This window comes from Citrus clementina, unplaced genomic scaffold (assembly GCF_000493195.1).
Source record: "Citrus clementina cultivar Clemenules unplaced genomic scaffold, Citrus_clementina_v1.0 scaffold_5, whole genome shotgun sequence".
Taxonomy (NCBI): domain Eukaryota; kingdom Viridiplantae; phylum Streptophyta; class Magnoliopsida; order Sapindales; family Rutaceae; genus Citrus; species Citrus x clementina.
This window is the reverse complement of record NW_006262201.1, coordinates 22,042,396-22,067,033: the sequence shown is the minus strand read 5'-3', so window position 1 is coordinate 22,067,033 and position 24,638 is coordinate 22,042,396. Positions and strand designations below refer to the sequence as shown.

General features: G+C 35.6%; 1 non-coding gene and 1 pseudogene across 1 annotated transcript; both read right to left on the bottom strand.

The window, feature by feature from the left end:
• Nucleotides 1–24,638, bottom strand: part of LOC112098026 — a 205,229-nt pseudogene that overhangs the window by 56,003 nt on the left and 124,588 nt on the right.
• Nucleotides 10,487–10,590, bottom strand: LOC112098617. The gene has a single exon (XR_002905727.1). It is a non-coding gene; the product is annotated as a small nucleolar RNA R71 (small nucleolar RNA).

Sequence of the window (24,638 nt, the reverse complement as noted above, 5' to 3'; positions counted from 1 at the left end):
CATATTAGTCCTCTAGTTTTGTGTTTGATGTTCCTACTATATTCATTCAATACCAATATTTTGATTAGATTGCAAGTTAAATTTATTTCTGGTGGATGAGTTCCAAATTTTACTTGAACTTTCTCTCTTATGGTGTCCAGTTTCAACTACTAATTTCCATATTTTTGTGTTGAATACTTCTATTAACTTAATAAGATTCTAATTATTGAGGTTAAGCACCAAATTTTATTTTTATAATTTTATTTTTGGTTAAACTGGTCTCTAATTTTGGTTAAATTTTCTCACTTATAGGCCCACAAGCTTCAACTTAATTAGTAGTTTGCCAGTTTTATGTTTTATATTCCTACTACATTCATTTAATGCCAATTTTGGGTTAGATTCCAAATAATATTCATTCCCATTGGATAAGTTCCTAATTTTGCTTAAATTGTCTCCCTTCTAAGTTCATATGGTTCAACTAATTATTCCACTATTTTTTTGTCGAATATTCCTACTAATTAGGTAAGGTTGCAATTATTTAGGTTAAATACCAATTGGACTTTTTTATATATTTTTTTATTCCTTAATTTTGGTTAAACCTTCTTACTTCTAGGTTTACATATTTCTAACTTATAAATCTACCAGCTATGCGTTTAATGTTCATATTAAGTTCATTAAATACCAATACTTTTTGTTAAATTCTAAGTAAATTCATTTCTTATTGGATGAGTTTTAAAATTAGAATTTGGTTAATATTTTATCCCTTTTTAACTTATGTGTTTCAACTATTATTTCAATACTTTTGTTTCAGTATTTCCAATAACTTGGTAAAATTTTAACTATTTGGGTTAAATGCCAAATTTACTTTCTATTGTTTAACTTTTTGTTAAATTAGCCCCTAATTTTAGTTAAACATACTCAATTATAGGTTTACTTGTTTTAACTTGTTAACTAATTGTTTCTATTTAATATTTCTATTAAAATCCTTAACTACTAATACTTTCAGTTAAATTTCAAGTTGATATTATAAAATTCCAAGTGAACTAAGACACTAATCTCCATGTTTCAAAACCGTGATGTGGGCAAATGTTAAGTAGTTCTTTAAACCTATCCCAACATTGGTAGAGAGTTTCTCCTGGTTTTTGAGTGAAAGTGGTGATTTGTCTTTTGAAAGAATTTGTTCTGTAGGGTGGGAAGAATTTTTTCAAAAATTGTGCTTGCATTTAATCCCATGTTCTGATGGATTTTGACCTAAGATTTTGTAGCCAAGTTTTAGTTTTATCTTTTAGTGAGAAAGGAAAAAACTTAAGTCTAATTATATTCATGCTACAATTTTGATCAGTACAGGTGTTACAGACTTCCTCAAATTCCCTTAAATGCAAATATGGATTTTGAGACTCAAAACCATGAAAGGTAGGCAAAAGTTGAATGATACCAGGCTTGAAATTAAAACGTGATGCATCAGGAGGGAAAAATATGCATGATGGTGACATGTTCTAGTAGGATGCATGAAGTCTCTAAGGGTCCTAGGTTGTTTATGAAGATTTTGCAAGGTTTGATCAAGTTCTTCTGGACACATCTCTACAGAACTAGTGTTAGATGATGTAAACATTGATCAAACGAGTCACCAAAGATAGAAAAATCATCCATAAAGACTTCAAGGAATCGTTCAACCATATCAGAAAAAATGCTTAACATGCATCGTTGAAATGTAGCAGGTGCATTACATAATCCAAATGGCATCCTCCTATATGCAAAAGTGCCAAAAGGGCAAGTGAAAGTGGTTTTCTCTTGATCTTTTGGTGCTATGGGAATTTGATTATATCCTGAGTAGCCATCTAGAAAGCAATAAAATTCATGGCCTGCTAATCTATCAAGCATTTGATTGATAAATGGCAAAGGAAAATGGTATTTACGTGTGACAGAATTCAACTTTCTATAATCAATGCATACACGCCATCTTGTAGTCACTCTAGTGGGTATCAATTCATTATCAGTATTCGTAACTATTGTGACTCCTGACTTTTTGGGGACAACTTGTACAGGACTGACCCACGAACTATCAGAAATTGGGTAAATGATACCTGCATCTAATAGCTTAAGGACTTCAGTTCTAACAACTTCTTTCATATTAGGATTTAACCGACGATGCATTTCCTAGTAGATTTAGCATTTTCATCAAGGTGAATGTAATGCATGCAATCTACTGGGTTTATACCTTTTATGTCTGCTATAGTGCATCCTAATGCCCCTTTGTGCTCTTTCAAAACATCCAACAACTTACCTTTTTGTTCGTCATTTAGGGATGATGAGATGATTACCGGTAGAGTACTTTCTTCTCCCAAAAATGCATATGCCAATGTGTTGGGCAATGGTTTGAGCTCGAGTTTTGGTGGTGATTCTGATGATGGGATGAGTTTCTTCTCTAATGGTGCTAATTGTTCAACTCTTGACTTCCATTTATTAGTGTCCATAGATGGTGCTGAGTCAAGCAGGGCGTTGACCTCATCAACAGATCTGTCAATATCAAAATCAAAACCAAAGTGAGTTAAACACGCTTGTAAAGGATCATCACTAAGGTTTGAAACAAAAGTGTCATCAACTAATGCTTCAATTAAATCCACATCAACAATTCCATCATCTGCATTGTGAGGTTGTTTGGCAATGTTGAAGATATTCAGCTCCATAGTCATGTTGCCGAAGGACAACTGCATATTTCCAGTCCTGCATTGAATGTGAGCATCCGCAGTTGCCAAGAAAGGTTGGCTCAGAATAATGGGGATGTGCTTCCTTAAATCCTGTATTGGTTGAGTGTCAATTACAATGAAATCAACAGGAAAATAAAACCTGTCTACCTGGATAAGCACGTCCTCCGCAATACCACGAGGTATTTTCGTGGACTGGTCTGTAAGCTGTAACACCACTGGAGTTGGGTGTAATTCTCCAAGTCCAAGTTTCAAAAATACTGAGTAAGGCAACAGATTTACACTAGCTCCTAAATCTAATAAAGCATTCTCAATTGTGTGGTTCCCTATGCTACATGAGATAGTAGGGGAGCCTAGGTCTTTGCATTTTAGAGGAATTTTATGTTGGAGTATAGAACTAACGTTTTCTGTTAAAAATGCCTTCTTTTGAGCATGAATGTTTCTCTTTTTAGTACAAAGGTCTTTAAAAAACTTGGCATAAGATGGAACTTGTTTAATTGCATCAAGTAAAGGGATGTTAACACTTACCTGTTTGAAGATTTCAAGAATCTCACCTGTGGATTTTCCCTTCTTTCCTTTCGCTAACCTTTGAGGAAATGGAGCTTTGGGAACATATTCTCGTGGGTTGGTTTCTTCTTTCTCATCCGGTGGTGAGTTATCAACATTCACAGGTACAATTTGATTTTCTTTTATCACCGGCATCTCCACTTTGTTGTCGACTTCTTTTCCTTTTCGCATGGTCATGACTGCTTTGACCTCTCCATGCTGCTGTGGTGAACTGGTACTTGCTTCATGTACTCCTTTAGGATTAGGCACTGGTTGACTTGGAAATTTACCTTTCTCAACAGTCATTGCCAAGGTCTGAACTGAAGAAGTAAGTTGTCCCACCATCTTTTCAAGGCTTGAAACTGATTGGGCTTGTGAATTGAAGCCTGCTCTCAACTCATTTCATAGTCCATCAATGGTGCGGTTCTGTTGCTCAATCGTGGAGTGAGTAACATTCCTGAAATTTTGGAATGCATCCTCCCATGGTCTAGGTTGAGAGTAGTTCTGGTTCTGATTGAATAGTTTAAATGGGGGCTGAGAGGCTTGAGGATTTTGAGGAATTGGTTGCATTGGTGGAGCTGGAGCTACTGATCCATTCTGTTGGAATCCATGAGACCATGAAAAATTGGGGTGGTCTCTCCATCCAGGGTTGTATGTGTTGGAGTATGGGTTGTAATTTGATGGCTTTCTCATTACACCTATGGCATTGGCTTGATCTGAGTATGAGTCATGGTCATGTGGCTCTGTTGATTTAGCAGTCGATAACGATGCTATTTGTCGAGCAAGACCTTCAACCATCTCCTTGACTTATTTGATTCCCGAAGTTGACTCGCCAATGTGAACCTCATTTACTCCTTTAATTCTTCTAGTATTCCTAAGTGATCGACTCCGTTGTTGGGAATTATCCGCTTGTCGCTGGAAGAATTCCCAAATCTCTGATGCACTTTTTGACATTAGTTCTCCTCCACTTGTTGCCATTAGCCATTCTTGCACATTCGGCAATAATCCCTCCAAAACGTAATGGCATTGGTGCCATTTCTCGTACCTATGATGTGAACACTTCAAGAGTAGCCCATTGAATCGCTCCCACGTGTCGAAAAACTGTTCGTCATCTCTCTGGGTAAACTCTGAGATTTCCCTATGAATAGCATTGGTTTTATACACTGGGAAATATTTATTCAGAAATTTTGTTACCATTTGTTCCCATGATGTAATGCTATTAGCAGGCAATGTATTAAGCCATGAACGAGCTCTATCTTTTAAAGAAAATGAGAATAATCTAAGTTTTACATCATCATCTGAAAAATTCTCATATTTAAATGTTTGACAAATAGCATGAAAATCATTCAAATGATTATATGGGTCCTCATTTTCTAGGCCATAGAATGTTGGGAGACAATTTAGCACACTAGGTTTTAGTTCAAAACTCCTAGCAGCTACATTTGGGTATCTTATGCATGATGTGCTCAAATTAGCTAAAGGACTGAAGTAGTCCTTAAATGGCCTCTCCTGTGGTTGCAAATCCATTTTATTTTTAACTTGTTTGTGTGTGCGAAATGTTTTTTTCTAATTCAAGGTCTATGGTTCAAGATTAGGAAATAATGACCTACGACCATGCATGCAAGGAACACAAAAATAAATGGGAACAAAACGAATAAAAATAAAGAAAAAAGAGAAATTACGATACTAACCTTATCAAACTGTTACAACCTTACTATAAAACACACCAAAAAAAACGTGAAAATAAATTAACTAAAAATAAATTAATAAGATAAACAAAAAAAAATTTACAAAGAAAAATAAATTGAAAATTAAATTACAGAATTTTAAAGAAGAGAAAAAGAAAAGAAATACTAACCTTTAAATGTAGATTCACTTTTTTTTAATAAAAAAAATTACAAAAAAAAATTAAAAGAAATTAATCACAAAAATTAATTCTACGAATTAAAATAACTTACCTCCCCGGCAACGGCGCCAAAAACTTGTTGTGCAAATTTTATTGAACTCGCAAGCGCACGAATCTATTGTACTATAGATCAATGGTGACGAATGTCGATCCTACGAGGAGGTGGATTTTAATTCTGTGTAGAATTAATTTTGTAAATGAGTGATTGGATTTGTGGTGGAAATGATTTGGAATATGCTAAAACTTAAAATAAAATGACGAGAATAAATTTTAAAATTGGAATTGAAATGGCGAGAATAAATTGAAGAGAATTATATTGAAATGACGTACTTGGGTATCTGGATCCGTATCAACATGCATCATGGGCTAAATAATCCTTATTAATGCCAATTAAATCATGAGAGGGGAGTCCACACCTCATGAACCACGCTCTAATCAATATGGTGCTAAGGGCTTATGTCTTATCGTGCCAAATAATAATAACCTTATACTAGAGAGCCGGTGTAACCAAGGCGGTATCTAGACAAGATTATTATTATTTGTCGACGAGAAGTCAAAACATCCACAAAAACTAGAGGGGAAGAGAAAATAAATTTACCAAATTAAGCCCATAACACATATTGAGACTTCACCTTCAACCCAAGCTTGAAAGAAAATTAGCTACTCATAATTGAACTAGGGGTAAAATGAAAATTTATTAAAATACAAAGAAAATACAAGATGGAGAATGAATTATAAAAAATGGATCCCAAAAATAGATTCAGAGATATCAAATTAGGGGGGAGAGGCCCCCTTTTTTATAGATACATGGAGTAAATCATGGCCATCGGATTAAAAACAGTTTAGACGCTCATGATTGCGCCACGTCATCAGTCAACAGTACGCGGTTTGACCACATGGATGAACAGTAACACGGTTTGACCCGGGTTGAACAGTAACACGGTTTGGTTGAAAATAATCCTGTGTGATGCATGTACCGTACGTGAGATTTTTCGTCCACTGATATGCTGCCACGTCACCATCAACAGTACATAATAATTTTAGTCCAACAGGATCATGACACCTCATCAGTCAATGCCACATCATCGGTCAATGCCACGTCATTGATCCGTCTAGGTGAACAGTGTCGTGAACAGTAACGTAGACAGTACCATACATGTGAATAGTGCCATTTTTCCTTTTATGCTCCTCCTAAGGTTTTCGACCGTCCTAAGTTCAAAATTGATGTCCGTTTTGCCGTTTGATCTCTCATTTATTGTGAAATGACTATAATGCCCCTAAAATACATAAAATACTTAATTAAAATAAAACACATGTAATTAAATCACAAGAAGGTTAAATACATAAAAGTAAGGGTTGTTAGTAAGACTTAAATGTAAAATGACGGTTTTCTCCTTTATAAATATGCATTTTCTAACACTCAACATTGACATCATCACCCATCATTCAGCCCCCAAACTGGAGCCTACCATTTGAACTCATGTGTGATACATCTGATTATGCAGTAGGAGCAGTATTAGGACAAAGAGTTGATCAAATTTCCCATGTTATTTACTATGCTAGTATGACATTGAATGATGCACAGATGAACTATTCAACTACTGAAAAAGAAATGCTAGCAGTAGTGTTTGCATTGGAAAAATTCGATCTTATGTCATTGGTTATAAAATAATTATATTCACAGATCATGCTGCTCTTAAATATCTTCTCACAAAGAAAGATGCAAAAGCTAGACTAATTCGTTGGGTGTTACTTTTGCAGGAGTTCGATTTGGAATTTAAAGATAAGAAAGGCACAGAGAATGTTGTAGCTGACCATCTCTCTCGTCTCCATTTTGACACAATTATGGAATCATTACCATTGAATGAGTCATTCCTAGATGAACAATTGATGAGTGTGGAAGTATTACCATGGTATGCTGATATCGTTAATTATCTTGTTACAGGTCAACTTCCAGAGCATTGGACCAAGCAAGACAAGGCTAAATTCTTTGCGGATATAAAGAATTTCTTTTGGCATGACCCGTATTTGTTCAAGTATTGTGTAGATCAAATCGTTAGATGATGTGTTCCAAAAAGTGAAATTCAGAATATTCTTTCATTCTGCCATGAACAAGCTTGTGGAGGTCATTTCAGTGCTAAGAAAACAACGACTAAAGTTTTACAATGTGGTTTTTATTGGCCAACTATATTTCGAGACGCTTACACTTTCTGTTCTTTATGTGATAGGTGTCTTCGAATGGGGAGCATTACACGAAGGAACATGATGCCACTAAATCCAATTTTAGTGGTTGAGATTTTTTATGTATAGGGTATCAACTTTATGGGACCCTTTCCCCCTTCTTTTGGCCATCAATAGATATTGGTTGCTGTTGACTACGTATCGAAATAGGTAGAACAATTCCATGCAGGACCAATGATCACAAGGTGGTAATAGGATTTTTGAAAAGCAACATTGTTTTGCGCTTTGGATTCCCTCGAGCAATAATCAGTGATGGTGGTGCCCACTTTTGTAACAAAGCATTCAAAGCTCTTTTGACAAAGTATTCCATCACACACAAAGTGGCAACCCCATATCATCCGCAAACTAGTGGCCAAGTTGAGATCTCCAATCGACAAATAAAGCACATATTAGAAAAGACGGTGAGGCCAGAAAGAAAAGATTGGTCATTAAGACTTGATGATGCATTATGGGCATATAGAACGGCTTTCAAGACCCCGATTGGTATGTCACCCTACAGGCTAGTGTATGGAAAAGCTTGCCACCTACCTGTGGAACTCGAGCATCGTGCATATTGGGCCATCAAGAAATTCAACTTTGACATGCAGCAAGCCAACTCAGAAAGAAAATTGCAACTGGCAAAACTTGAAGAAATTCGTAATGACGCATATGAAAACGTCAAGATTTACAAGCAACGAATGAAAGTCTTTCATGACAAGAAAATTATGAGAAAATTGTTCATTCCAGGTCAGAAAGTGCTTTTGTTCAATTTTCGCTTACACCTATTCTCAGGTAAGTTACGATCTCGATGGTTTGACCCCTTTATTGTTCATACTGTTTTTCCACATGGGGCAATTGAAATTAAAGACCCAAAGAACGGTGTTGTTGAGTGTTAGAAAATGCATATTTATAAAGGAGAAAACCGTCATTTTACATTTCAAGTCTTACTAACACCTTTACTTTTATGAATTTAACCTTCTTTTGATTTAATTCCGTTTGTTTTATTTTAATTAAGTATTTTATGTATTTTAAGGGCATCATAGTCATTTCACAATAAACGAGAGATCAGATGGCAAAACGGACATCACTTTTGAACTCAGGACGGTCGAAAACCTTAGGAGGAGCATAAAAGGAAAAATGGCACTGTTCACATGTACGGTACTATTCACATGTACGGTACCGTATACGTTACTGTTCACGGCACTGTTCACATAGACGGATCGATGACGTGGCATTGACCGATGATGTGGCATTGACTGATGAGGTGTTACGATCCTGTTGGGCTAAAATTCTTATGTACTGTTGATGGTGACGTGGCAGCATATCAGTGGACGAAAAATCTCGCGTATGGTATATGCATCACACAGGATTATTTTCAACCAAACCGCGTTACTGTTAATCCGGGTCAAACCGCGTTACTATTCATCCAGGTCAAACCGTGTTACTGTTCATCCGCGTGGTCAAATCGCGTACTGTTGATTGATGACGTGGAGCAATCCTGAGCGTCCAAACTGTTTTTAATCCGATGGCCATGATTTACTCCATGTATCTATAAAAAGGGGGCCTCTCCCCCCTAATTTGATATCTCTGAATCTATTTTTGGGATCCATTTTCTGTAATTCCTTCTCCATCTTGTATTTTCTTCATATTTTAATAAATTTCCATTTTACCCCTAGTTCAATTATGAGTGGCTAATTTTCTTTCAAGCTTGGGTTGAAGGTGAAGTCTCAACATGTGTCATGGGCTTAATTTGGTAAATTTATTTTCTCTTCCCCTCTAGTTTTTGTGGATGTTTTGACTTCTCATCGACAAATAATAATATTCTTGTCTAGTACCGCCTTGGTTTCACCGGCCCTCTAGTACAAGGTTATTATTATTTGACACGATAAGCCCTTAGCACCATATTGATTAGAGCGTGGTTCATGAGGTGTGGATTCCCCCCTCATGATTTAATTGGCATTAATACGGATTATTTAGCCCATGATGCATGTTGATACGGATCCAGATACCCAAGTACGTCATTTCAATAGATTTTGCTTCAATTTATTCTCGCCATTGCAATTCCAATTTTAGGATAATTTAAATCACTTCCATCACAATTTCAACCACCCATTTACAAAATTAATTCTACATATAATTAAAATCCACCTCCTCGTGGGATCGACACTCGTCACTATTGATCTATACTACAATAGATTCGTGCGCTTGCGAGTACATTAAAATTTGCACAACAAGTTTTTGGCGCCGTTGCCGGGGAGGTAAGTAATTTTAATTCATAGAATTAATTTGTGTGAATAATTTCTTTTAAAAATCCACCTCCTCGTGTGAATAATTGTTGTCTTGTATTTTTTTTCTTTAAAAAAAAAGAAAAAAAAAGTGAATCTGCATTTAGAGGTTAGTATTTATTTTCTTTCTCTATTCTTTACAATTATGCAATTTAATTTTTAAATTATTTTTCTTTGTAATTTTTGTTTATCTTAATTTAATTTTCTTTATTAAGTTTTAATTTAATTTTCAGTTAATTTCACATATTTATTTTTGTGTATTTTTATAGAAAGGTTGTAATAGCGCAATAAGGTTAGTATCGTAATTTCTCCCTCTTCTTTATTTTTATTTGTTTTGTTCCCATCTTTATTTTTTTTATTTGTTTTGCATGCATGGTCGTAGGTCATTATTACCTAATCTTGAACCTATAGACCTTGAACTAGAAAAAACACTTCGCACACACAAGAACTTTAAAAATAAAATGGATTTACAAGCACCACAGGAGAGGCTATTTAAGGACTATTTTAGTCTCTTAGCTAATTTGAGCACATCATGCATAAGATACCCAAACGTAGCTGCTAGGAGTTTTGAATTAAAACCCAGTGTGCTAAATTGTCTCCCAACATTTTATGGCCTAGGAAATGAGGACCCATATAATCATCTGAATGATTTTCATGCAATTTGTCAAACTTTTAAATATGAAAATTTTTCAGATGATGATGTTAAACTCAGATTATTCCCATTTTCTTTAAAGGATAGAGCTCGTTCATGGTTAAATATTTTATCTGCTAATAGCATTTCATCATGGGAACAAATGGTAACAAAATTTTTGAATAAATATTTCCCAGTGCATAAAACCAACGCTATTCGCAGGGAAATCTCAGAGTTTACCCAGAGAGAGGACGAGCAGTTTTTTGAAACATGGGAGCGATTCAATGGGCTACTCTTGAAGTGTCCACATCATGGGTACGAGAAATGGCACCAATGCCAATACGTTTTGGAGGGATTATTGCCGAATGTGCAAGAATGGCTAATGGCAACAAGTGGAGGAGAGCTAATGTCAAAAAGTACATCAGAAATTTGGGAATTCTTCCAGCGACAAGCGGATAATTCCAACAACGGAGTCGATCACTCAGGAATACTAAAAGAATTAAAGGAGTGAATGAGGTTCACATTGGCGAGTCAACTTCGGGAATCAAAGAAGTCAAGGAGATGGTTGAAGGTCTTGCTCGACAAATAGCATCGTTATCGACTGCTAAATCAACAGAACCACATGACCATGACTCATACTCTGATCAAGCCAATGCCATAGGTGTAATGAGAAAACCATCGAATTATAATCCATACTCTAGCACATATAACCCTGGATGGAGAGACCACTCCAATTTTTCATGGTCTCAAGGATTCCAACAGAATGGACCAGCAACTCCAGCTCCACCAATGCAACAAATTCCATAAAATACTCAAGCCTTTCAGCCACCATTTAGACCATACAATAAGAACCAAAACTACTCTCAACCTAGACCATGGGAGGATGCATTCCAGAATTTCAAGAATGTTACTCACTCCATAATTGAGCAACAAAACCGCACCATTGATGGACTATGAAATGAGTTGAGAGCAGGCTTCAATTCACAAGCCCAATCAGTTTCAATACTCGAAAAGATAGTGGGACAACTTGCTTCTTCAGTTCAGACCTTGGCAATGACTGTTAAGAAAGGCAAATTTCCAAGTCAACGAGTGCCTAATCCTAAAGGAGTGCATGAAGCAAGTACTAGTTCACCACAGCAGCATAGAGAAGTCAAAGCAGTTATGACCTTGCGAAAAGGAAAAGAAGCCGACAACAAAGTGGAGATGCCGGTGACAAAAGAAAATCAAATTGTACCTGTGAGTGTTGAGGACTCATCACCGGAGGAGAAAGAAGAAACCAACCCACGAGAATATATTCCCAAAGCTCCATTATTCAGTATCTCATGTAGTATAGAGAACCACACAATTGAGAATGCTTTGTTGGATTTAGGAGCTAGTGTAAATCTATTGCCTTATTCAGAATTCGTGAAACTTGGACTGGGAGAATTACACCCAACTCCAGTGGTGTTACAGCTTGCAGATCGGTCCATGAAAATACCTCGTGGTATTATGGAGGACGTGCTTATCCAGGTAGACAAGTTTTATTTTCCTGTTAATTTCATTATAATTGACACTCAACCAATACAGGATTCAAGGAAGCACATCCCCATTATTCTAGGACGACCTTTCTTGGCAACTGCGGATGCTCACATTCAATGCAGGACTGGAAATATGCAGTTGTCCTTCGGCAACATGACTATGGAGCTGAACATCTTCAACATTGCCAAACAACCTCACAATGCAGATGATGGAATTGTTGATGTGGATTTAATAGAAACAATAGTTGATAACACTTTTCTTTCAAACCTTAGTGATGAGCCTTTACAAACATGCTTAACTCACTTTGGTTTGGATTTTGATATTGACAGATCGGTCGATGAGGTCAACGCCCTACTTGACTCAGCACCATCCATGGACACTAATAAATGGAAGTCAAGAGTTGAACAACTAGCACCATCAGAGAAGCAACTCATTCCATCATCAGAATCACCACCGAAACTCGAGCTCAAACCATTACCCAACACTCTGGAATATGCATTTTTGGGAGAAGAAAGTACTCTGCCGGTAATCATCTCATCATCCCTCAATGACGAACAAAAAGGTAAGTTGTTGGATGTTTTAAAAGAGCACAAAGGAGCATTAGGATGGACCATAGCAGACATTAAAGGTATAAACCCAGTAGACTGCATGCATTACATTCACCTTGATGAAAATGCTAAATCTACTAGGGAAATACAACGTCGGTTAAATCCTAATATGAAAGAAGTTGTTAGAACTGAAGTCCTTAAGCTATTAGAGTAATGAATTAATAATGAATTGATACCCACTAGAGTAACTACAGAATGGCGTGTATGCATTGATTATAGAAAGTTGAATTCTGTCACACGTAAAGACCATTTTCCTTTACCATTTATTGATCAAATGCTTGATAGATTAGCAGGCCATGAATTTTATTGCTTTCTAGATGGCTACTCAGGATATAATCAGATCCCCATAGCACCAAAAGATCAAGAGAAGACCACTTTCACTTGCCCTTTTGGCACATTTGCATATAGGAGAATGCCATTTGGATTATGTATGCACCTGCTACATTTCAACGATGCATGTTGAGCATTTTTTCTGATATGGTTGAACGATTCCTTGAAGTCTTTATGGATGACTTTTCTGTCTTTGGTGACTCGTTTGATCAATGTTTACATCATCTAACGCTAGTTCTGCAGAGATGTATCGAGAAGAACTTGGTCTTAAATTAGGAGAAGTGCCATTTTATGGTAAAACAAGGTATTGTTCTCGGTCACATCATTTCAAGTAAAGGTATTGAGGTTGACAAAGCCAAGGTGGATCTCATTTCTAATCTTCCTCCACCCAAAACAGTCAGAGAAGTAAGATCGTTCCTTGGGCATGCTGGTTTCTATAGACGTTTCATTAAAAATTTTAGCAAAGTTTCTAGACCCTTATGCAATCTACTTGCTAAGAATGTACCTTTTTATCTTTACTGATTCATGTCTTATGGCGTTTGAAAAACTAAAGCAATTATTGACATCATCACCCATCATTCAGGCCCCAAACTGGAGTTTACCATTTGAGCTCATGTGTGATGCATCTGATTATGCAGTAGGAGCAGTATTAGGACAAAGAGTTGATTGAATTCCCCATGTTATTTACTATGCTAGTATGACATTAAATGATGCACAGTTGAACTATTCAACTACTGAAAAAGAAATGCTAGCAGTAGTGTTTGCATTGGAAAAATTTCGATCCTATCTCATCGGTTGTAAAATAATTGTATTCACAGATCATGCTGCTCTTAAATATCTTCTCACAAAGAAAGATGCAAAAGCTAGACTAATTCGTTGGGTGTTACTTTTGCAGGAATTTGACTTGGAATTCAAAGATAAGAAAGAGACAGAAAATATTGTGGCGGATCATCTCTCTCGTCTCCATTTTGACACAATTACAGAACCATTATCATTAAATGAGTCATTTCCAGATGAACAATTAATGAGTGTGGAAGTATTACCTTGGTATGCTGATATATTTAATTATCTTGTTACAGGTAAACTTCCTGAGCATTGGACCAAGCAAGACAAGGCTAAATTCTTTGCAGAGATAAAGAATTTCTTTTGGGATGACCCGTATTTGTTCAAGTATTGTGCAGACCAAATTGTTAGACGATGTGTCCCAGAAAGTTAAATTCAGAATATCCTTTCATTCTGCCATGAACAAGTTTGTGGAGGCCATTTCAGTGCTAAGAAAACAGCAACTAAAGTTTTACGATGTGGTTTTTATTGGTCAACTATATTTCGAGATGCTTACACTTTCTATTCTTCATGTGATAGGTGTCAACGAATGGGGAGCATTACATGAAGGAACATGATGCCACTAAATCCAATTTTAATGGTTGAGATTTTTGATGTATGGGGTATCGACTTCATGGGACCATTTCCCCCTTCTTTTGGCCATCAATACATATTGGTTGCTGTTGACTATGTATCGAAATGGGTAAAAGCAATTCCATGCAGAACCAATGTTCACAAGGTGGTGATAGGATTTTTGAAAAGCAATATTGTCTCACGCTTTGGATTCCCTCGAGCAATAATCAGTGATGGTGGTGCCCACTTTTGTAACAAAGCATTCAAAGCTCTTTTGACAAAGTATTCAATCACTCATAAAGTGGCAACCCCATATCATCCGCAAACTAGTGGCCAAGTTGAGATCTCCAATCGAGAAATAAAGCACATATTAGAAAAAACGGTGAGGCCAGACAGGAAAGATTGGTCATTAAGACTTGATGATGCATTATGGGCATATAGAACGGCTTTCAAGACCCCGATTGGGATGTCACCCTACAGGCTAGTGTATGGAAAAGCTTGCCACCTACCTGTGGAACTCGAGCATCGTGCATATTGGGCCATCAAAAAATTCAATTTTGACATGCAGCAAGCCAGCTCAGAAAGAAGATTACAACTGACAGAACTTGAAGAAATTCACAATGATACATACGAAAATGCCAAGATTTACAAGCAACAAATGAAAGTCTTCCATGATAAGCAAATTATGAGAAAATTGTTCACTCCAGGTCAGAAAGTGATTTTATTCAATTCTCGCTTGCACCTATTCCCAGGTAAGTTACGCTCTCGTTGGTCTGGCCCATTTATTGTTCATACTGTTTTTCCACATGGGGCAATTGAAATTAAGGACCCAAAGAACGGTGTCACGTTTAAAGTTAATGGTCAAAGATTAAAGTCATATCTAGAATACCAACCACACGGAGAAGACATCGAAATAAATTTAGGTGACCCACTAAATTTGAATTGATTTTTTTTTCTTTTTGGTGATTTGATTTTTTTTTCTTTCTTTCTTTATATTATTCTTTTGCTAATTGAAATTATTTTTGCATAAGTGTGTTTGTTTAACTATTAAGTTTTCTCTTATCATTTTTTTATCATGAGTACCTTACTTAGATCGTTCCTCCTGAACATTTTTAAACCACTTCAACGTGTCAAAACTCATCTTAAAAGGCAGATTCAATTTTGTAAAACACATCGCATTTGGGCTCTATAGCCACCAGAGTTAGTAGCCTATGTTGAGGGTTTAGAAAGCCAACTCAGAGACATTGAGAGAAGTGTTTAGGATATCCAGTTGGAGCTTGAGGCAATTTCAATAAGAGGACGATTTTAATTTTCTTTGTGTGTTTTAATTTGTTTTTCTGTTTGTGTGCTTTAGTTTGTTATCCCGGTGAAGTGGCGGATAACGGTACTCCGTGACAATCAAGTCGGTTACTTCAGTTTTCCATAATAACTGATATTCTGAGGCGAAGGTATGGACAGAAACGAGATTCTAGCGAAGCTTCACAAGCGATTCCCTTCACTTCCTAAGAATGCCCTCCTTACGATCTATAAAGCTCGGTCCGAACGCATGCGATTGCTTATGAGGAATAACATACCTGCTGATATCCGTTGGTTAATTGAGGCGAAAGTACGATCGGCAGGTGAGTTACCTCCAAAATTTATTGCATACGTGCCTGGTTGTGGTAAAGGAAATTATGCAAGAAAACGACGAGCTCAAAGAATTTCTGTTGCTTATCATAAGTGTGCCATAATGAGTTGCAATAAAAACCCATGTTCTTTAGGAATGGGGTCTGATAACAGGGAAGATAGGATTCAATTCATTAGGGATGGCTTGAATAAGGAGTCATTGGATGATATCCTTTTGTCTCTTGAAACGCATCCCAGTGGATATGTGCAAGGAACGATTCTCCAGTTATGGCCATTATTGCAGAAAGAGCATGCACGATATAGTCTCGGGAATCTGACTATAAACGACCTTGTTTGCCAGTTTATAAGAAAACTGGATAGGAAGCCTATCCTCGACCCATAGAGGGCGTTCAAGCCGTTTCTGGACGTAAAACCAGAGGAAGATGTGAGCCACAGTCGTAACTACCTGTAAATATCCATTTACTTTACTGTTATTTTATTTCACTATTGTTTTATTGTGTGCATTATTGTCTTTAATAATTTTATTACTGTTTGCTTTTTCCTTTTTACTGTTTCCTTTTTGACTCGCGAGCCATGTGCTTTACTCGTTATTTGACACTAACATGTTACCTCATACACAACTGTGATCCACTGTCACCAAGATTTTTAAATGTGATTTCTTTTTTGTCAAGCACTCACAAATTGTTTTTGAGAAGTGTCACAATGGCAGCTACTCCCAATAGACAATTCAAGAACATTTGTGTGCTTTCTGGATTTACATATGGCAAACATAAAGAGTTCGTTGAGGCAGCCATCGATCTTGGTCGAAGTATAGCAGAGAGAAAATTACACTTGGTGTATAGAGAAGGTAACCGAGGGTTATCAAAAATGGTCTCAGAAGCAACTTTTATCAGAGGAAGTCAAGTGTTAGGCATCATCCCCAGAGTCTTAAAACCATTGGGCAGTTCGTCTGACTCATCAACTGGAGAAGAGTTAGTCGTCTTAGGTATGCAAGAAAGAATAATTGAAATGCTTAATCATGCTGATGCTTTTATTTTCCTTCCAAGAGATCTTGCAACACTAGAGGCACTTATCACACTAGCATCTTGGGCCCATCTGCACATTCACCAGAAACCCATCGGTTTGTTAAATGTCAATAACTTTTATGATGGCTTTATCGCATTTCTTAACCATGCAATAAAAAACTATTTTATTCCCTCTAATGCGAAAAAACTCTTTATTTGTGCTCACACTGCTAATGAGCTACTTGATATGTTACAAGCTTATAGACCGGAGCCAGACCCCTGGACCTTTGTGTTGGAGCATCCAAATAATGATGGTAACAGTAGCCGCAGTAAGAAGTACAAATTAGATTTAACTCTCCGTTTGTAAATATTATTTTCTGTGTTGCACCACCCAGGTGATGTCTTCTAAACTCTACTTCTTTACTTTCAAACATTGAGGACAATGTTTCGTTCTGGTTGGGGGGAGGGAATAGTCGATAATTGTGAAATTTTGGTTAAGTTTTTACTAATTTTTTGTTGTAGAAACTAACTGTTGCTAACTCTTTGTGTTGAAGATGGCTGAATATGGAGTATAGTAACTCTAGAAACGCATCTTCATCATTAAAAAAAAAATCCAGACTTTTTCTTTTTCTTTATTATGTTTTGATGTTCATTTTTCTTCTTTTTTTTAATTTCTCCTTATAAATATACATTTTCCAACTTTTGAGTCGAAGATGGCTGAATATGGAGTGTAGTGCCTCTAGAAACGCATCTTCTTTAAAAAAAAAAACCATTTTCGTTTTCTATCATTTTACGTGTAACTTTTCTAATTAGTTTTTATGCATTATTTTCACATTTCTGTATGTATATTTTCCTTTCATGTTTAGAATAGGTTGTATGATTTGTTTTGACATTGGATGACATGATTTATTCAAATTTTAGTATTTGTATTATCTTTGGTCTTAAGTGATGTTACATTATGTTTGCTACTCTGCATGTTGATGTCGAAGACAAATGTGAATTGCTTGAAGGAATGAACATGTCATAATAAGTACCAAGTGAGTTTTTGAGCCTATTATTTTTCTTGGAGAATAACCATTTTGCCCACTCTTTATACAACTTAGCAGTTTATTATTTTACACACGATCTCTAAATTGCTTTTGAGTTAACCCTTAAAAAAAATTGTAAAATAAAAAAAGAAAAATAAATGTGTGTTGTTACATTGGGAGGCCCATCTAACTATTAGATATGGATGATTATTTAGAGCCCTAAAAGATGATGGAAAGACCATCTTTGATCCGTTTGAGCCTTTCTAGCCATCCCTTTTATTAAATATCCATAGTTAACCCTTTTGAGCCTTTTTTTTTTAAAAAAAAAAACCTTTTCCTTTTCAACTTATCATCTTGACCCACTCCGATTTTAAGTATTTCCCGATGTCTCATCAGTTCCATCACCTATTTATGTTTGAGAAAAAGATAAATAATTATTTTGTTCAGTGAAGTTATGCCAAAAAAAAAGAGAAAAAAACAAAAAAAAAAGTTGTTGTTTCAAAAGAATAAAAATAAAAATAATAGGTGAAATCCACCTTGCAACTTCCAAAAAAAAACAAAAAAAATTTCTGCATTTTTCTCAAACATACACTTTGTTTTCCTTATTTCTGTTCTTTGTTAGCCATGTCCCTAGCCTACGTTACGTCCTAATAAAAGTCCTTCTTGATTTTAGGGAACTATATTCTGAAGTAGAAGCTAGTTATATGGGCTAAAAAGATGTAGTGATGCATAATAAAAAAAAAGATAAATAAAGTGGGTTGACTAGCATTTTTGTTTGACTTGAGATCGTATTATTTCTAAGCTGAGGGCATATTTATTTCATCTTGGTGAGAGCATGTGATATCACTTCTTTATTATTTTCTCTCTCAATTACCATTCATTGGAGTGACTATTTTTAGTGGGTTTAATTTATTTGTGAGAATGTCACTACTTCCAGTGAGATTTTGGGGTTTGACATGTCATTCTTGAAAGTAGATATAACAAAGTCTACTGGGCTAATTCATGTGGATGGTTGATGTGAGTGTGATGTTGCTTTAGACTGGAGATAATGCTTATACTTTTATTTGATTGCTATCATTAATCTGATTGAATAAACACGGGTGTTTCTAAATTTAAAAAAAAATCATTTTGAATTTGAATTTGAATTTTATTTTTGCTTTATTTGCTAGGGACTAGCAATAATCTGGTTGGGGGGTGTGTTGAGTGTTAGAAAATGCATATTTATAAAGGAGAAAACCGTCATTTTACATTTCAAGTCTTACTAACACCTTTACTTTTATGAATTTAACCTTCTTTTGATTTAATTCCGTTTGTTTTATTTTAATTAAGTATTTTATATATTTTAAGGGCATCATAGTCATTTCACAATAAACGAGAGATCAGATGGCAAAACGGACATCACTTTTGAACTCAGGACGGTCGAAAACCTTAGGAGGAGCATAAAAGGAAAAATAACACTGTTCACATGTACGGTACTGTATACGTTACTGTTCACGGCACTGTTCACATAGACAGATTGATGACGTGGCATTGATCGATGATGTGGCATTGACTGATGAGGAGTCACGATCCTGTTGGGCTAAAATTCTTATGTACTGTTGATGGTGATGTGAAAGCATATCAGTGGACGAAAAATCTCACGTACGGTATATGCATCACACAGGATTATTTTCAACCAAACCGTGTTACTGTTCATCCGGGTCAAACCGCGTTACTATTCATCCAGGTCAAACCATGTTACTGTTCATCCGCGTGGTCAAACCGCGTACTGTTGACTGATGACGTGGCGCAATCATGAGCGTCCAAATTGTTTTTAATCCGATGGCCATTATTTACTCCATGTATCTATAAAAAGGGGGCCTCTCCCCCCTAATTTGATATCTCTGAATCTATTTTTGGGATCCATTTTCTGTAATTCCTTCTCCATCTTGTATTTTCTTCGTATTTTAATAAATTCCTATTTTGCCCCTAGTTCAATTATGAGTGGCTAATTTTATTTCAAGCTTGGGTTGAAGGTGAAGTCTCAACATGTGTCATGGGCTTTATTTGATAAATTTATTTTCTCTTCCCCTCTAGTTTTTGTGGATGTTTTGACTTCTCATCGACAAATAATAATATTCTTGTCTAGTACCGCCTTGGTTTCACCGGCCCTCTAGTACAAGGTTATTATTATTTGGCATGATAAGCCCTTAGCACCATATTGATTAGAGCGTGGTTCATGAGGTGTGGATTCCCCCCTCATGATTTAATTGGCATTAATACGAATTATTTAGCCCATGATGCATGTTGATACGAATCCAGATACCCAAGTACGTCATTTCAATAGATTTCGCTTCAATTTATTCTCACCATTGCAATTCCAATTTTAGGATAATTTAAATCACTTCCACCACAATTTCAACCACCCATTTACAAAATTAATTCTACATATAATTAAAATCCACCTCCTCGTGGGATCGACACTCGTCACTATTGATCTATACTACAATAGATTCGTGCGCTTGCGAGTACATTAAAATTTGCACAACAGGTGTCACGTTTAAAGTTAATGGTCAAAGATTAAAGCCATATCTAGAGTACCAACTACATGGAGAGGACATCGAAATAAATTTGAGTGATCAACCAGATTTGAATTAAGTTTTTCTTTCTTTCTTTTCGGTGATTTGATTTTTTTTTCTTTCTTTTTTTTTATTATTTTTTGCTAATTGAAATTATTTTTGCATAAGTGTATTTGTTTAACCATTAAGTTTTTTTCTTGTCATTGTTAATCATGAGTACCATACTTAAACCGTTCCTCCTGAACATTCTTAAACCACTTCAACGTGTAAAATCTCATCTCAAAAGGCAGATTCAATTTTGTAAAACACATCGTATTTGGGCTCTGAAACCACCAGATTTAGTATCTTATGTTGAGGGTTTAGAAAGCCAACTCAGAGACATTGAGAGAAGTGCTTACGACATCCAGTTAAAGCTTGAGGTAAATTCAATAAGAGGACGATTTTAATTTTCTTTGTGTGTTTTAATTTCTTTTTCTGTTTGTGTGCTTTAGTTTGTTACCCGGGTAAAGTGGCGGATAACAGTACTCCGTGACAATCAAGTCGGTTACTTCAGTTATCCCATAATAACTGATATTTTGAGGCGAAGATATGGACAGAAACGAGATTCTAGCGAAGCTTCACAAGCGATTCCCTTCACTTCCTCAGAATGACCTCCTTAGAATCTATAAAGCCCGGTCCGAACGCATGCGATTGCTCATGAGGAATAACATACCTGCTGACATCCGTTGGTTGATCGAGGCTAAAGTACGATTGGCAGGTGAGTTACCTCCAAAATTTATTGCATACATGCCTGGTTGTGGTAAGGAAATTATGCAAGAAAACGACGAGCCCGAAGAATTTCTATTGCTTGTCATAAGTGTGCCAGAATGAGTTGTGATAAAAAACCATGTTCTTTAGGAATGATGTCTAATAACAGAGAAGATAAGATTCAATTCATTAGGGATGGCTTGAATAAGGAGTCATTGGATGATATCATTCTGTCTCTTGAAACGCATCCCAGTGGATATGTACAAAGAGCGATTCTCCAGTTATAGCCATTATTCCAAAAAGAGCATTCACGATATAGTCTCGAGAATCTGACTATAAAGGACCCTGTTTGCCAGTTTATAAGAAAACTGGATGGAAAACCCATCCTCGACCCATAGAGGGAGTTCAAGCCGTTTCTGGACGTAAAACCGGAGGAAGATGTGAGCCACAGTCGCAACAACCTGTAAATATCCTTTTACTTCACTATTATTTTATTTCACTGTTATTTTATCTTTTGCATTATTATCTTTAATAATTTTATTTTATCATTATTTCTTTTTCTTTTTACTATTTCCTTTTTGACTCGCGAGCCATGTGCTTTACACGTTATTAGACACTGACATGCCACGTCATACACAGTTGTGACCCACTGTCACTAAAATTCTTAAATATGACTTTTTGTTAAGCACTCACAAATTATTTTTGAGAAATATTCCAATCGCAGCTACTCCCAATAGACAATTTAAGAACATTTGTGTACTTTCTGGATTTAACTATGGCAAACATAAAGAGTTCATTGAGGCAGCCATAGATCTTGGCCGAAGCACAGCAGAGAGAAAATTACACTTGGTGTATAGAGGAGGTAACCGAGGGTTATCAAAATTGGTCTCAAAAGCTACTTTTGTCAGAGGAAGCCAAGTATTAGGCATCATCCCAATAGCCCTAAAACCTTTGGGCGGTTTGTCTGACCCACCGACTGGAGAAGAGTTAGTCGTCACAGGTATGCAAGAAAGAATAACTAAAATGCTTAATCATGCTGATGCTTTTATTTTCCTTCCAGGAGATCTTGCAACACTAGAGGCACTTATCACACTAGCATTTTGGCCTCATCTGCACATTCACCAGAAACCCATCGGTTTGTTAAATGTCAATAATTTTTATGATGGCTTTATTGCATTTCTTAACCATGCAATAAAAAACTATTTCGTTCCTTCCAATGCCAAAAAGCTTTTTATTTGTGCTCACACTGCTAATGAGCTACTTGATCTGTTACAAGCTTATAGACCGGAGCTAGACCCCTAGACCTTTGTGTTGGAGCGTCCAAATAATGACGATAACAGTAGCTGTAGTAAGAAGTACAAATTAGATTTAACTCTCCGCCTATAAATATTTTCTTCTGTGTTGCACCACCCAGGTGATGTCTTCTAAACTCTACTTCTTTCCTTTCAAACATTGAGGACAATGTTTCGTTCTGGTTGGGGGGAGGGAATAGTCGACAATTGTGGAATCTTGGTTAAGTTTTTACTAATTTTTTGTTGTAGAAACTAACTGTTGCTAACTTTTTGTATTGAAGATGGCTGAATATGGAATGTAGTGACTCTAGAAACGCATCTTCATTGTTTGAAAAAAAAATTCAAAAAATTCAGACATTTTCTTTTTCTTTATTAAGTTTTGATGTTCATTTTTCTTCTTCTTTTTAATTTCTCCTTTATAAATATACATTTTTAAATATCTGAGTCGAAGATGGCTGAATATGGAGTGTAGTGCCTCTAGAAACGCATCTTCTTAGTTAAAAATTAAAAAAAAACATTTCTTTTTCTATCATTTTAAGTGTAACTTTTCTAATTAATTTTTATGCATCATTTTCACATTTCTGCATACATATTTTCCTTTCATGTTTAGAATAGGTTGGGGGGTAGGATGTTGTTTAAAAAAAAATTGTGTGATTTGTTTTAACATTGGATGACATGATTAATATCAAATTTTAGTATTTGTATTATCTTTGGTCTTCAGTGATGTTACACTATGTTTGCTACTCTACATGTCGATGTCGGAGACAAATATGAGTTGCTTGAAGGAATGAACATATCATAATAAGTACCAAGTGAGTTTTTGAGCCTATCATTTTTCTTGGAGAGTAACCCTTTTGCCCATTTTTTATACAGCTTAGCAGTTTATTATTGTATACACGATCTCTAGATTTCTTTTGAGTTAACCCTTAAAAAAAATTATAAAAAAAAAAAAGAAAAAAAATGTGTGTTGCTACATATGGAGGCCCATCTAACTAGTACATATGGAAGATTATTTAGAGCCCTAAAAGATGATGGAAAGGCCATCTTTGATCCGTTTGAGCCTTTCTAGCCATCCCTTTTGTGAAATATCCATAGTTAACCCTTTTGAGCCTTAAAAAAAAAACTTTTCTTTGTCAAACTTATCATCTTGACCCACTCAGATTTGGAATATTACCCAATATCTTACAAGTTCCATCACCTATTTATGTTTGAGAAAAATGTAAATAAATATTTGGCATAGTGAAGTTATGCCCAACAAAAGCAAAAAAAAAAATTGTTGTTTCAAAAAAAGAAAAAAGAAAAAAATAATAACAATAATAGGTGAAATCCACACAACTTCCAAAAAAAAAATTCCTCTGCATTTTTCTCAAATATATACTTTATTTTCCTTATTTCCCTTCTTTGTTAACCATGTCCCTAGCCTACGTTACGTCCTAATAAAAGTCCTTCTTGATTTTAGGGAACTATAGTGTGAAGTAGAAGCTAGTTATATGGGCTAAAAAGATGTAGTAATAAAAGTCCTTCTTGATTTTAGGGAACTATAGTGTGAAGTAGAAGCTAGTTATATGGGCTAAAAAGATGTAGTGGTGCATAAAAAAAATAAATAAATTGGGTTTACTAGCATTTTATTTGACTTGAGATCGTATTATTTCTAAGCTGAGGGCATATTTCTTTCATCTTGGTGAGAGCATGTGATATCATTTTTTTATTATTTTCTCTCAATTACCATTCATTGGAGTGACTATTTTTATTTGGTTTAATTTCTTTGTCAGAGTGTCACTACTTCCAGTGAGATTTTGGGGTTTAACATGTCATTCTTGAAGGTAGCTATGACAAAGTCTACTAGGCTGATTCATGTGGATGGTTGATGTGGGTGTGATGTTTCTTTAGACTGGAGATAATGCTTATACTTTCATTTGATTACTATCATTAGTCTGATTGAATAAAATGATTGTTTAAAAAAGAAAAAAAATCATTTTGGATTTGAATTTTATTTTCGCTTTATTTGCTAGGGACTAGCAATAAGCTGGTTGGGCGGTGTGTTGAGTGTTAGAAAATGCATATTTATAAAGGATAAAATCGTCATTTTACACTTCAAGTTTTACTAAGATTCCTACTTTTATGTATTTAAATTTCTTATGATTTAATTATGTATGTTGTATTATAATTAAATATTTGATGTATTTTAGGGGCATCATGGTCATTTCAAAATAAACGAGAGATCAGACGGCAAAGCAGATATCACTTTTGAACTCAGGAC